This window comes from Entelurus aequoreus, linkage group LG20 (assembly GCF_033978785.1).
Source record: "Entelurus aequoreus isolate RoL-2023_Sb linkage group LG20, RoL_Eaeq_v1.1, whole genome shotgun sequence".
NCBI classification, from domain to species: Eukaryota; Metazoa; Chordata; class Actinopteri; order Syngnathiformes; family Syngnathidae; genus Entelurus; species Entelurus aequoreus.
Window position 1 is genome coordinate 17,398,990 of NC_084750.1, and position 15,650 is coordinate 17,414,639.

The following is a 15,650-nucleotide window of genomic DNA, read 5'->3' on the forward strand; positions in this document are numbered from 1 at the left end:
AATCTGTTGATCAACTTGACATGCATTTGCATCACTGAACTCAGAAAGCAATGTGGTCTACATACAACACACAAGGACAAAGATATGTTTCAAAGGGCCAATTTATTTCAGGCCAGAAAAAATTGACAAAACTATTTTAAATAGCTGCAACATAATGGCACTTTAACTTTAACTCTAAGTAGATAGGATCTTTGATCCAAGACACAACTTACATTTAACTAAAATGTTATTTTCTTTGTGCTCGACAAAAGAAAAGTATTGAGAATGTCTCCATGTTAAAAAACTCGACTTCTGGCTTCGCCATGATGTCTTGTTAGTTGTTATGAGAGTAGCGTATGTGTGTGTGTGTGTGTGGCCCTTTAAGATATGACAGCATGAGAGGTGAGTGACGTCAGTGAGTGAGTGGGCGAGAGAGGTGAGGGAGCGGCGACAGTGAGTGCGTGTAGGTGCTCTAACTTGGTGGATGGCTTGCGTGCAATAAAGTCACAAAGTTGCAACAAACCGCCGGGCTCGTCATTCACCCTCAGCTGTAAAGACCCTCTTCCGGGTAAAGTGAAGGTTGTTAGACCCGAAGTACGGCTCTGGAGGAACGTCTCCCCTGCGGGGAGGCGTGCTTTCTATGGGTGGGGGAAAGCACGCCTCTTCTTTTCCACCGGAGCGCTCCAATAAAACACACTCAGATTTTCAGTTTCTAGCCGATACTACATAAAAATAACGTAAAATAACGCAGTAACGCATCATGCAGTAACGGTAACTGAGTTACTGTATATAAAAAAATAACACGTTAGATTACTAGTTACAGCCGAAACTAACGACGTTACAGTAACGCGTTACTTAGTAACGCGTTAGTCCCAACACTGCCGATTCCGATATCAAACGATACCGATATATACAGTCGTGGAATTAACACATTATTATGCCTAATTTTGTTGTGATGCCCCGCATGTAACAAGGTTTTCCAAAATAAATCAACTCAAGTTATGGAAAAAAAATGCCAACATGGCACTGCCATATTTATTATTGAAGTCACAAAGTGCATTATTTTTTTTAACTTGCCTCAAAACAGCAGCTTGGAATTTGGGACATGCTCTCCCTGAGAGAGCATGAGGAGGTTGAGGTTGGATGGGGAGGGATTTTGGGGGTAGAGGGTAGCGGGGGGTGTATATTGTAGGGTCCCGGAAGAGTTAGTGCTGCAAGGGGTTCTGGGTATTTGTTCTGTTGTGTTTATGTTGTGTTACGGTGCGGATGTTCTCCCGAAATGTGTTTGTCATTCTTGTTTGGTGTGGGTTCACAGTGTGGCGCATATTTGTAACAGTGTTAAAGTTGTTTATACGTCCACCCTCAGTGTGACCTGTATGGCTGTTGACCAAGTATGCCTTGCATTCACTTGTGTGTGTGTGAAAAGCCGTAGATATTATGTGACTGGGCCGGCACGCAAAGGCAGTGCCTTTAAGGTTTATTGGCGCTCTGTACTTCTCCCTACGTCCGTGTACACAGAGGCGTTTAAAAAGGCATAAATTTTACTTTTTGAAACCGATACCGATAATTTTGAAACAGATACCGATAATTTCCGATATTACATTTTAAAGCATTTATCGGCCGATAATATCGGCAGTCCGATATTATCGGACATCCCTAGTTGAAACCATACCTAAGAATGATGGTTGATGATAGTGACATCCTTGGCTAAATGACAATACCCTAAATTGACTAGTCAGCTAACCTGGGTGATTTATTAATTTGATGTAATCATTCATCATAAATAGTAATATTACTTGACTCAGAGAAATTAAACAACACAGTAACTTAAAATGTGTAATATATGGCCTCATTCATTTTCAATGGGAAAAATGTTGTGGAAAAACGTGAAATTCTGGGAAAACTGCTAATTTTGTCATGATTTGGATGAAAAATGTGGAAGTGATTGGAAAATGAAAAACGGAACAGAAGAATAATGACAAATAGATGAAAAAGGGTGTAGATTAACAGATGTGTCAATGCCTTGGGGAAAGGGTGTCAAACTGGTTTTCATTTGGGGCCACATGGCAGTTATGACACTTGTAACAGTGAATAATATATACATTTTAAATGTCTTCAATACACAATTATTTATTGTTGTATATTTGTACGTACACTGTAAGAAAAAGATTTTAGAGTAAAGTTTAGTTACCGAAATTTTACCATAAAATGTTTTTTTTACAATGTATACTGTAAATGTAAATAGGAAAACACTACCACTCTTTTTGACTGTAAAATCTACGGTCATTGTTTTTACGGTGTATTACTGTAAATGGGAAAACAATATTACACATTTTTTTGTTTTGTGATTTTTACGGTAAAATTCTGGCAACTGAGCTACCAGTTTTTTTTACCGAAAAATTATTTTTACATGGTACAATTTGATGGATAAGTTGCTTCAGAATCATGAGTCAAGCAGATATTTAACCTCTAAAGGCTTAGTGGCCACATGTGTGGACAGCACCTTTTAGCTCTTATTTCCAAAATTGTGTACACTACTGAATTGGGGTCTTATGGCCGCTTACTTATACTGCCATCTGGTGGTGTTAGGAAAGTATAACATACAATGGAATTTAGGAAAAAATGTGTAAAAATAAAAATTAGCATGTCACTAAACATGAAGTACACATTAGTGTACTTATGGACTAAGTACATCATATCAAAAGATGATTCTTAGTTTTTATTCTAGTTAGGGTCCAATAAGCCCAAATAGCAAAGAGAAATAAAAAAAGCATGTAAACAAACAGCTTGGGCCTTAAAGGCCTACTGAAATGAAATTTTCTTATTCAAACGGGGATAGCAGGTCAATTCTATGTGTCATACTTTATCATTTCGCGATATTGCCATATTTTTGCTGAAAGGATTTAGTAGAGAACATCGACAATAAAGTTCGCAACTTTTGGTTGCTGATAAAAAAGCCTTGCCTGTACCGGAAGTAGCGTGACGTCACAGGTTGTGGAGCTCCTCACATCTGCACATTGTTTACAATTATGGCCACCAGCAGCGAGAGCGATTCGGAACGAGAAAGCGACGATTACCCCATTAATTTGAGTGAGGATGAAAGATTCGTGGATGAGGAAAGTGAGAGTGAAGGATTAGAGGGCAGTGGAAGCGATTCAGATAGGGAAGATGCTGTGAGAGGCGGGTGGGACCTGATATTCAGCTGGGAATGACTACAACAGTAAATAAACACAAGACATATATATACTCTATTTGCCACAACACAACCAGGCTTATATTTAATATGCCACAAATTAATCCCGCATAACAAACACCTCCCCCCTCCCGTCCATATAACCCACCAATACAAATCAAACACCCGCACAACACACTCAATCCCACAGCCCAAAATACCGTTCACCTCCGTAAAGTTCATACAGCACATATATTTCTCCAAAGTTACGTACGTGACATGCACATAGCGGCACGTACGTACAGGCAAGCGATCAAATGTTTGGAAGCCAAAGCTGCGTACTCACGGTACCGCGTCTGCGTATCCAACTCAAAGTCCTCCTGGTTGTGTTGCTGCAGCCAGCCGCTAATACACCGATCCCACCTACAGCTTTCTTCTTTGCTGTCTTCATTGTTCATTAAACAAATTGCAAAAGATTCACCAACACAGATGTCCAGAATACTGTGGAATTTTGCGATGAAAACAGACGACTTAATAGCTGGCCACAATGCTGTCCCAAAATGTCCGCACAATCCGTGACGTCACGCGCAAACGTCATCATACGGAGACGTTTTCAGCAGAATATTTCCCGTGAAATTTAAAATTGCACTTTACTAATCTAACCCGGCCGTATTGGCATGTGTTGCAATGTTAAGATTTCATCATTGATATATAAACTATCAGACTGCGTGGTCGCTAGTAGTGGCTTTCAGGAGGCCTTTAAGAGGTTAAGTACTTAAGAGGTTAAGTACTTATTTGGAATGTGCAATGATATAATATTTGTTGCAATATTAGATTAGGTTTAAAATATATGAAATTGCATACAGCACATGTATTTTTTTCTGTCAAAATAGAAAGTTGACTACATTTCGAAAACAAATAGACGCTTGGTAATTCCATGGGCCACATAAAATGAGGTGGCGGGCCAGATATGAGTTTTTTACACATGTGCTTTGGGGGTGTTCAACACAATTAGCCAACTTCAGGGGTTTCTTCTTTTTTATTTTTTCAGACTGATACGTTGCCCTGCTGTTAAAATGCCGAGGGGACAAAAACAGCTACAATAAGTTACAATTCTGCAAGAACTGCTGTTCAATTTTTATTGCGGTGCACTTTTTTTTTACTGCGCCTTTGTGGCCCACAGAAGTGTAGAAAGACATGAGGATTCCATTAAATATCCAGCAGCACGCTGCCGGTGTGCATTGATTGTGAATCAGCAGACTCCTCTGTCCTTACAAACACAATTACATAGCACTGTATTGTGTCGCCTTATCAACTACCACCCTGTGACTACATAATCAATCAATCAATCAATCAATGTTTATTTATATAGCCCTAAATCACAAGTGTCTCAAAGGGCTGTACAAGCCACAACGACATCCTCGGTACAGAGCCCACATACGGGCAAGGAAAACTCACCCCAGTGGGACGTCAATGTGAATGACTATGAGAAACCTTGGAGAGGACCGCATATGTGGGTAACCCCCCCCCCCCCTCTAGGGGAATAATGGTGATATCAACTACCACCCTGTGACTACATCATGGTGATATCAACTACCACGCTGTGACTACATCATGGTGATATCAACTACCACCCTGTGACTACATCATGGTGATATCAACTACCAACCTGTGACTACATCATGGTGGTATCAACTACCACCCTGTGACTACATAATGGTGATATCAACTACCACCCTGTGACTACATCATGGTGATATCAACTAGCACCCTGTGACTACATCATGGTGATATCAACTACCACCCTGTGACTACATCATGGTGATATCAACTACCACCCTGTGACTACATCATGGTGATATCAACTAGCACCCTGTGACTACATCATGGTGATATCAACTACCACCCTGTGACTACATCATGGTGATATCAACTACCACGCTGTGACTACATCATGGTGATATCAACTACCACCCTGTGACTACATCATGGTGATATCAACTACCACCCTGTGACTACATAATGGTGATATCAACTACCACCCTGTGACTACATAATTGTGATATCAACTACCACCCTGTGACTACATCGTGGTGATATCAACTACCACCCTGTGACTACATCATGGTGATATCAACTACCACCCTGTGACTACATAATGGTGATATCAACTACCACCCTGTGACTACATCATGGTGATATCAACTACCACCCTGTGACTACATCATGGTGATATCAACTACCACCCCGTGACTACATCATGGTGATATCAACTACCACCCTGTGACTACATCATGGTGATATCAACTACCACGCTGTGACTACATCATGGTGATATCAACCACCACCCTGTGACTACATCATGGTGATATCAACTACCACCCTGTGACTACATAATGGTGATATCAACTACCACCCTGTGACTACATTATGGTGATATCAACTACCACGTTGTGACTACATCATGGTGATATCAACTACCACCCTGTGACTACATCATGGTGATATCAACTACCACCCTGTGACTACATCATGGTGATATCAACTACCACCCTGTGACTACATAATGGTGATATCAACTACCACCCTGTGACTACATAATGGTGATATCAACTACCAGCCTGTGACTACATCATGGTGATATCAACTACCACCCTGTGACTACATCATGGTGATATCAACTACCACCCTGTGACTACATCATGGTGATATCAACTACCACGCTGTGACTACATCATGGTGATATCAACTACCACCCTGTGACTACATCATGGTGATATCAACTACCACCCTGTGACTACATCATGGTGATATCAACTACCACCCTGTGACTACATAATGGTGATATCAACTACCACGCTGTGACTACATCATGGTGATATCAACTACCACCCTGTGACTACATCATGGTGATATCAACTACCACGCTGTGACTACATCATGGTGATATCAACTACCGCCCTGTGACTACATATTGGTGATATCAACTACCACCCTGTGACTACATCATGGTGATATCAACTACCACCCTGTGACTACATCATGGTGGTATCAACTACCACCCTGTGACTACATAATGGTGATATCAACTAGCACCCTGTGACTACATAATGGTGATATCAACTACCACGCTGTGACTACATCATGGTGATATCAACTACCTCCCTGTGACTACATAATGGTGATATCAACTACCACCCTGTGACTACATAATGGTGATATCAACTACCACCCTGTGACTACATCATGGTGATATCAACTACCACCCTGTGACTACATCATGGTGATATCAACTACCACCCTGTGACTACATCATGGTGATATCAACTACCACCCTGTGACTACATCATGGTGATATCAACTACCACCCTGTGACTACATAATGGTGATATCAACTGCCACGCTGTGACTACATCATGGTGATATCAACTGCCACCCTGTGACTACATCATGGTGATATCAACTGCCACCCTGTGACTACATCATGGTGATATCAACTACCACCCTGTGACTACATCATGGTGGTATCAACTACCACCCTGTGACTACATCATGGTGGTATCAACTACCACCCTGTGACTACATCATGGTGGTATCAACTACCACCCTGTGACTACATCATGGTGATATCAACTACCACCCTGTGACTACATAATGGTGATATCAACTACCACCCTGTGACTACATAATGGTGATATCAACTACCACCCTGTGACTACATCATGGTGATATCAACTACCACCCTGTGACTACATCATGGTGATATCAACTACCACCCTGTGACTACATCATGGTGATATCAACTACCACTCTGTGACTACATCATGGTGATATCAACTACCACCCTGTGACTACATAATGGTGATATCAACTACCACGCTGTGACTACATCATGGTGATATCAACTACCACCCTGTGACTACATCATGGTGATATCAACTACCACCCTGTGACTACATAATGGTGGTATCAACTGCCACCCTGTGACTACATAATGGTGATATCAACTACCACCCTGTGACTACATCATGGTGGTATCAACTACCACCCTGTGACTACATAATGGTGATATCAACTACCACGCTGTGACTACATCATGGTGATATCAACTACCACCCTGTGACTACATCATGGTGATATCAACTACCACCCTGTGACTACATAATGGTGGTATCAACTGCCACCCTGTGACTACATCATGGTGATATCAACTACCACCCTGTGACTACATCATGGTGGTATCAACTACCACCCTGTGACTACATCATGGTGGTATCAACTACCACCCTGTGACTACATCATGGTGGTATCAACTACCACCCTGTGACTACATCATGGTGATATCAACTACCACCCTGTGACTACATAATGGTGATATCAACTACCACCCTGTGACTACATAATGGTGATATCAACTACCACCCTGTGACTACATCATGGTGATATCAACTACCACCCTGTGTCTACATCATGGTGATATCAACTACCACCCTGTGACTACATCATGGTGATATCAACTACCACCCTGTGACTACATCATGGTGATATCAACTACCACCCTGTGACTACATAATGGTGATATCAACTGCCACGCTGTGACTACATCATGGTGATATCAACTGCCACCCTGTGACTACATCATGGTGATATCAACTACCACGCTGTGACTACATCATGGTGATATCAACTACCACTCTGTGACTACATCATGGTGATATCAACTACCACCCTGTGACTACATCATGGTGATATCAACTACCACCCTGTGACTACATAATGGTGATATCAACTACCACCCTGTGACTACATAATGGTGATATCAACTACCACGCTGTGACTACATCATGGTGATATCAACTACCACCCTGTGACTACATCATGGTGATATCAACTACCACCCTGTGACTACATCATGGTGATATCAACTACCACCCTGTGACTACATAATGGTGATATCAACTCAAGCCCCCCTAAAATGTTCTTAAGCCCCCCTAAATAATTTGGTGTTAAAAAAACAAAAAAATCTTCTTTTTTTTTTTTTTACAAATACATGCCGACATATTCATTATAAAGTGGCCCGAATATGAGTTTAAATAAATAATCATATAACCTGTCATTATTCACTCAGTTTCCCCTCACTTCATAGTGTAAGGTAGAGAGCCCCTTTAGTGCGTCGGTATCCAATCCATTCCACTTGTTCATATAGAAAATGCCCACATCACTCAAAATCCAGTCCGCATTTTCTCTGCGACCTTGCTTGCGGTCCTGCAGGTGTACGAAGCACCTTAGCACACAGCACTGCAGAACAAGAACCTTGTGTCTGCAATTGTAAATAATTCAGTTTTTAAGTTTTGTGTTTCTTGTAGAATCTATATAAAGTAATATACATTAGCCTATTGTTAAAATAATGAAAACATCATTAAAAATATTTGTTTTATTGTATTGTTACATTAATAGCTGTTGTATTATTATAGGATGACTTGTTAAACATTTCATAGGATTTTCAGAGGGTGGAAAAACCAAGACATTTAATATAAAATGTAAAATGAATAAATACATAAAAAGAAAAAGAAAAAAAATGGTTAAAAGCCATCATCCCGGGGAGCATTTAATTTCGTCCCGTGCATTTTTTTTACCGTGCCCGGGACGACAGGACTACGTTAGGCTCAAGCCCTGGAAGTTACATTTTAATGTTTGCATTATTTGTTTCAGCATTGCACTTTGAAGATGGTCCCTCAGCTCTTTGACAGCTTTGGCTCTTTTTCAGATCAGCAGACTAAGTCTTTCTTATTTACAGTATATATAAAAGTTTCTCATTTCTATTCATACTTCCATATATATTTAATTTCTTTAACGGCTTGCCATAATATATATATAAATATATATATACATATATTATATACAAGCCAAATTATCCCGATCCAGATATTACTTTAATTCAAGTAATTAAGTAATATTTCCAGGGCTTGAATTTACAACCATTTTAGTCACATATGTGCCCAAAATGTAATCTGTGCAACTTCAAAATATTTGGGAACAAACAATTATTGTATTGTGAGCTAAAGTTGTGGCATTAGCCTCTATGTTGTGAATGAATAACATAGAGGCTAATGCCACCACTTTCATTGTGTTTCAGTATATCTTGAAGGATCATGCAAGTCATTGTTTCTTGTTGATGCTGTGCAAACCCACGTTTGTTGTTGTACTGAACACAGATTGAAAATAAACCCACTGAAATAATAATAACAATGAATAATTTCTAAGTCTTTGTTAGCCGTTTGTGAAGTTTAGTGCTCGTGCGCTACGTTCGCTCGCATCCTGCATCTCCTGGGGGCTAAGCCCCCCCTGTCCTTAAAAGCTAGTGACGCCCCTGGCTGCCATTATGATGTGCAGTGATGTTTTCTAATGTCTTCAACTATACTAAGTCTTTCAATGCTTGGAATCTGCATGATGTACTAGTTACTATGGTCATTTAATTAGTTACTATGGTCATCTAATTAGTTACTATGGTAATCTAATTACTTACTATGGTCACTATGAGGTATCTCAGATTGTAGGTGGGATTTTTTTTCACTATGTTTGTTGCATTTTGGTTGCGTTTCGGTTGATTGTAAAATATGTTGTCAATATTCAGTGTTTTATCATTCATAGTTAATATTGTAAATCCCACATTCTTTCATTTTCATGTACATTCTCGATGTCTCATTCAGTAAAAAAAATTCAAATTCCATTCCGTTTTTTAAGGCGGTCTGTCATAATGTTTTTAGCTTTCAATCATTATTGTGAGGTTTTGTATTAGTGTTCCTAAAAATAGATATACTGGCCCCCAGACACCCTTTTTTATCTAAATCTGACCCCCCGAGTAAAATAATTGCCCAGGCCTGTTGTAGATTGTCACACATCAAAACTATGAATGAACACATGTGGAGTTATGTACTTAACAAAAAAAGGTGAAATAACTGAAAACATGTTTTATATTCGAGTTTCTTCAAAATAGCCACCCTTTGCTCTGATTACTGCTTTGCACACTCTAGGCATTCTCTCCATGAGCTTCAAATGGTTTTCACTTCACAGGTGTGCTTGAAGCTCATTGAGGAAAATGAGCTTGTGTGTGTGTGTGTGTGTGCGTGTGTGTGTGTGTGTGTGTGTGTGTGTGTGTGTGTGTGTGTGTGTGTGTGTGTTCTGGCAATGCTTACTTAATGGGGACATGGCTTTGTTTACACAGTCACCTTTAGGGGACCTCTGACGGTATGGGGACAAAAAAAAACAGGTCCCCTAAAGGGAAACCTTTTTAAATGATAGTCAGATCCATTCTGAAGATGCCTGAGTGATGAGTAATGAGTTTGTATTTTATTTCTGGGGTTTAAGGTAAGATAAGATAATCCTTTATTGATCCCACAACAGGGAAATTTGGGTTACTTTGGTTACGTGTTTCAAATATTGGTAAAAGACAAAAGTTAATTTTCTTGAAAAGTGAAACATGTGTTATCCTGGCATTAATAGTACTGTGATTCTGTATGGTATCCATCCTTAGTTATATATGACTGTATTATGATGATAGTATATATCTGATAGTATATATCTGTATCATGTAGAGATAAATGCGTTAAAATGAAATATCGGAAATTATCGGTATCGGTTTTTTTATCATCAGTATCAGTTTTTTTTTGTTTTTGTTTTTTTTTATTAAATCCACATAAAAAACACAAGATACACTTACAATTAGTGCACCAACCCAAAAAACCTCCCTCCCCCATTTACACTCATTCACACAAAATAAATAAATAAATAAAAAAGGGTTGTTTCTTTCTGTTATTAATATTCTGGTTCCTACATTATATATCAATATATATCAATACAGTCTGCAAGGGATACAGTCCGTAAGCACACATGATTGTGCGTGCTGCTGCTCCACTAATAATACTAACCTTTAACAGTTAATTTTACAAATTTTCATTAATTACTAGTTTCTATGTAACTGTTTTTATATTGTTTTACTTTCTTTTTTATTTAAGAAAATGTTTTTAATTTATTTATCTTATTTGATTTGATTCATTTTTTTAAAAGTACCTTATCTTCACCATACCTGGTTGTCCAAATTAGGCATAATAATGTGTTAATTCCACGACTGTATATATCGGTTGATATCGGTATCGGTTGATATCGGTATCGGTAATTAAAGAGTTGGACAATATCGGCATATCGGATATCGGCAAAAAGCCATTATCGGACATCCCTAGTATCGTGAATCAATTTAAGTGGACCCCGACTTAAACAGGTTGAAAAACTTATTCGGGTGTTACCATTTAGTGGTCAATTGTACAAAATATGTACTTCACTGTGCAACCTACTAATAAAAGTCTCAATCAATCAAAAAAAAAGTTAAAACTAATATATGTTTCCAAAAACAAAATCTGGTTTAGTGTTCCTTAGGATGACATTTTCATACAGCATGATTATAAAACATTATTATTTTAAAGTATGATTGACATTCAGAATGTTCCATCCTTCTATATATGGTAGTTGGAGTTGCAGACAACTTCATTACTGCTAAATAGCAGTTTTCAGTCATGTCACAGAAGATGCAGGATTTGCTTTAACATTTAAGTGGTGAAACTTCCTATAAGAGGACAGCTGTAGTGCTGTATTCTGACCATCATGTCATATTTACTTTCAACTTTTTTTTTTTTTTTAATGGTCCTCGGTAGTCACGACAAATTTGTGTGAATTATGCAAAATGATTTAAATGTGGTCCCCATGAACCATATTAACTCTTTTTCCCCGGAGTCCCCAGTAAGAATGATCAGCACATTACTTCATCAACCCAGAGATTTAAAGACGTGTATGAGCTAACTGGGCAGTGGACATTTTACACCATTTTTTTTATGCCTCCACAACCTGTAGAAAGGGTGGTGCCCACAAGTCATGATCAAAAACTTGGTCCCCATTCCAAATGATAACCAGTATGTGTGTGTGTGTGTGTGTGTGTGTGTGTGTGTGTGTGTGTGTGTGTGTGTGTGTGTGTGTGTGTGTGTGTGTGTGTGTGTGTGTGTGTGTGTGTGTGTGTGTGTGTGTGTGTGTGTGTGTGTGCGTGTGTGTCTTTACACAGAAGACGAGGACGTTTTTTGTCCCTTCCCTCACGCTCTTAAAAAGTTAAGGTGACCATGCATGCTGCAGGTGTCAGTTTTTCTCCTTTGATGAAAGAGGAATGACATTCTCCAACTAACAAGGACAAAACCTCCAACGCACCTGGCAACGGTTCACAACACAATTTGATTTCTCATTCATTTCAACACATTGCAAATGTTTCAATGTCTCAGTACACTTTTGCAAATGATTATAATGACGAGGGATGGGTACTTTTCACATTTGAATCGATACAATGCCAATTCCGCTACCTGGAAATCAATGCTGAGCAGTACCAATATTTGATACTTTTATGTGTGTGCATTAGGGTTGTGCCGATACCAATATGTAAGTACCGGTACCGGTACCAAAATTTATTTTAATACTTTTCGGTACTTTTCTAAATAAAGGAGACCACAAAAAAATTTCATTATTGGCTTAATTTTAACAAAAAATCTGTTTATTATTGCAATTGTGTCCTTAAATAAAATAGTGAACATACTAGACAACTTGTCTTTTAGTAGTAAGTAAACAAACAAAGACTCCTAATTAGTCTGCTGACGTATGCAGTAACATATTGTGTCATTTATACACCTATTATTTTGTCTACATTATGAGGGACAAACTGTAAAAATGAATTATTAATCCACTTGTTCATTTACTGTTAATATCTGCTTACTTTATGTTTTAACATGTTCTATCTACACTTCTGTTAAAATGTAATAATCACTTATTCTTCTCTTCTTTGATACTTTACATTACTTTGGGATGATACCACAAATGTATGTATCGATCCGATACCAAGTAGTTACAGGATCATACATTGGTCATAATTTAAGTTCTCATGTGTCCAGGGACATATTTCCCGAGTTTATGAATATAATATGAATACAATTTTGTGACGATAAAAAATATTATTGTAATCATAGTAGTATCGAGTAGATACGCTATTGTACTTGGTATCATTACACCCATGGCATTTGTTTACATTGTGACGCCGGTGAGCTATTGTATCCTCCTACGGTGGGTAGTGAAGCATGTTTAGCTATTCCTCATCCTGCAGTGATAATGATACTTGTAAGAAACTTACTTTATTTGTCACCATGGAGACGAAGATTAGTGATTTAGAAGTAGCTAAAACACTGCCGACTGCGGTTGGACGTTAGCCGCTAGCTCGCTAGCCATGTCTTAAAGCACCTCTTCCTGAGGGCGTTTCAGTGTTATAACCTCACCTTTATCTTTACTTTTTAGGCCAAAATATGTCCATTCTCCCTTTTCTGTCTACACACTGTGTCTGCTTGTAAGTACTCTGTGTGTGTGCGCTGCCGAACATGCTCCTCTGCTCGTAAAGCCAGCAATGTCATAACGTGACGATGCACCGTCATGGGGAAAATAGGGAACCGGTACTTTTCAAACAGAGTATAGTACCGGTTTTGATTCATTAGTACCGCGACACCGTACAACCCTAGTATACATGTGTTAATAAATGTAAATAATTGAATAATACAATCTTATTGTTTTCTAATTTAACATTTAACACCAATGATAACTTCCCTGTCCGGTTGTTTTATCTTGTTTTCTTACACTTCTTTGTCTCACTTGCTAATATCATATCGTAGACTTTGCATGCAGTTGCAATTCCAAGATGTTAAATGGCAGTACTGTACTGACTTTGGTGTGTTGTCGTAGTCAGAAAGTAGTCTTTGCCATTAAACTGAGTCTTGTTTTTTGTTGAGCCTTACAAAGTGTTTATTGGGGGTGCTCAACAAAATCAATCAAAATCGCAATTTTTATTTATTCTGAGTCTAAACAAATGTATCATTATCAAGAACCTGTTTAAAAACAAGTTGTTGTTTGTTTTTGTAAAATTTGTATTTTCATATATTAAAGAAGCCATTTAGGATTATAAGCATTTAACAGCTATTCGTGATATTATTATTATTGTTATATTATTTGTATTATTATTGTTAAAATATTTGTATTATTATTGATGCTGTTGTTTATTAATTTTAGTTGTTCCTTTTTTGTATTTTCAAGTAGTATATTTTTATGTATTTTCAATTGCTTTGTAAATGTATTATCTAAGTATTGTAAAGTCGGGATTGGACATTGCTCTATTTCCTTTTATTAGATCGTTTAACTTTCTAAAAATTATTAAAATACATTTTTAAAGACGTTTCTTAGACCAACACTGCATGTACAAGTCGTATGTCCGCAGCCAAAAGGAGTTTTTGTAACTTGTTTTGAAAAGGTTTCACTTATATACCAAATAGTATATTACGAGAATTGTGTTAAATTTGGGAATCAATTCTGAATAGAATCGTCACCTGTACAATCGGAATAAAATCGAATCGTGAGGTGCCCCAAGGTTCCGACCTTTATTGTTTATAGTATTGTATTGTATATACATCTTAGTTGTAGTTTTTATTAACAAATTTGGAGGTGCTGAAATCGGCATGTTAAATTGCTAATGCAAATTGGGAAAATGTATATGGCATATCCAATACATTAGCACATTTTGCAAAGGGGACACTTACTTTTGAGCACTTTCTATCAGGTTTGTTGGCATGGTAAACCGTAACATTACCAAAAGGCAGTCCGGCTGACTACTTTCTGAGTGCTTGTTTTCCTGCCCTGCACTTGAGCTGGTGAGTCTGCAACTGGACGTGGCGTCACGTGCAACAAAGTTATTGGAATATGGTACCGTTTAATTTTACGTGAATCGGTACACAGTTGTACCGACCGGTGGGTAAAAAGTAACACATTTGGTACCCATCCCTAATTATCACAATTTCCAATTGAATATATTGTGTTGATCTAAACTGATTGTTGATTCTCAGTCTAATGGTTCTTCTCTCCAAAACATGTCAGCATCATTTAATTATTTAAATCATTACATGCACAATAGTCTGTTAATTGTCAATTGTTGAAATTATTATTAGACCATAATGTTTTTGGTAGAGTTTGGGTGCTGCCCTGTAAGTTAAAGTTAAAGTTAAAGTACCAATGATTGTCACACACACACTAGGTGTGGTGAAATTTGTCCTCTGCTTTTGACCCATCCCCTTGTGCCGCGCCCGGGAATCATTTTTGGTGATTTAACCCCCAATTCCAACCCTTGATGCTGAGTGCCAAGCAGGGAAATAATGGGTCCCATTTTTATAGTCTTTGGTGTGACTCGGCCGGGATTTGAACTCACAACCTACCGATCTCAGGGCGAACACTCTAACCACTAGACCGTTTTACCAATTTTTCTAAAGTTTTGAGAATGTAATTTCTACTTGAACCAAAGCAATTGTGAAAAACTGTAATAAAGTACTTACTGTATGTGATCCTAAACACATCATTGGTGTGATACCAGAAAGGCTGGTTC

At 38.3% G+C, this 15,650-nt stretch overlaps 1 protein-coding gene across 2 annotated transcripts in view; it reads right to left on the reverse strand.

The window, feature by feature from the left end:
• The window catches only part of LOC133635973 (copine-4-like), a 98,361-nt gene that overhangs the window by 73,193 nt on the left and 9,518 nt on the right, over positions 1–15,650 (reverse strand). The gene's annotated exons all lie outside the window — the stretch shown is intronic.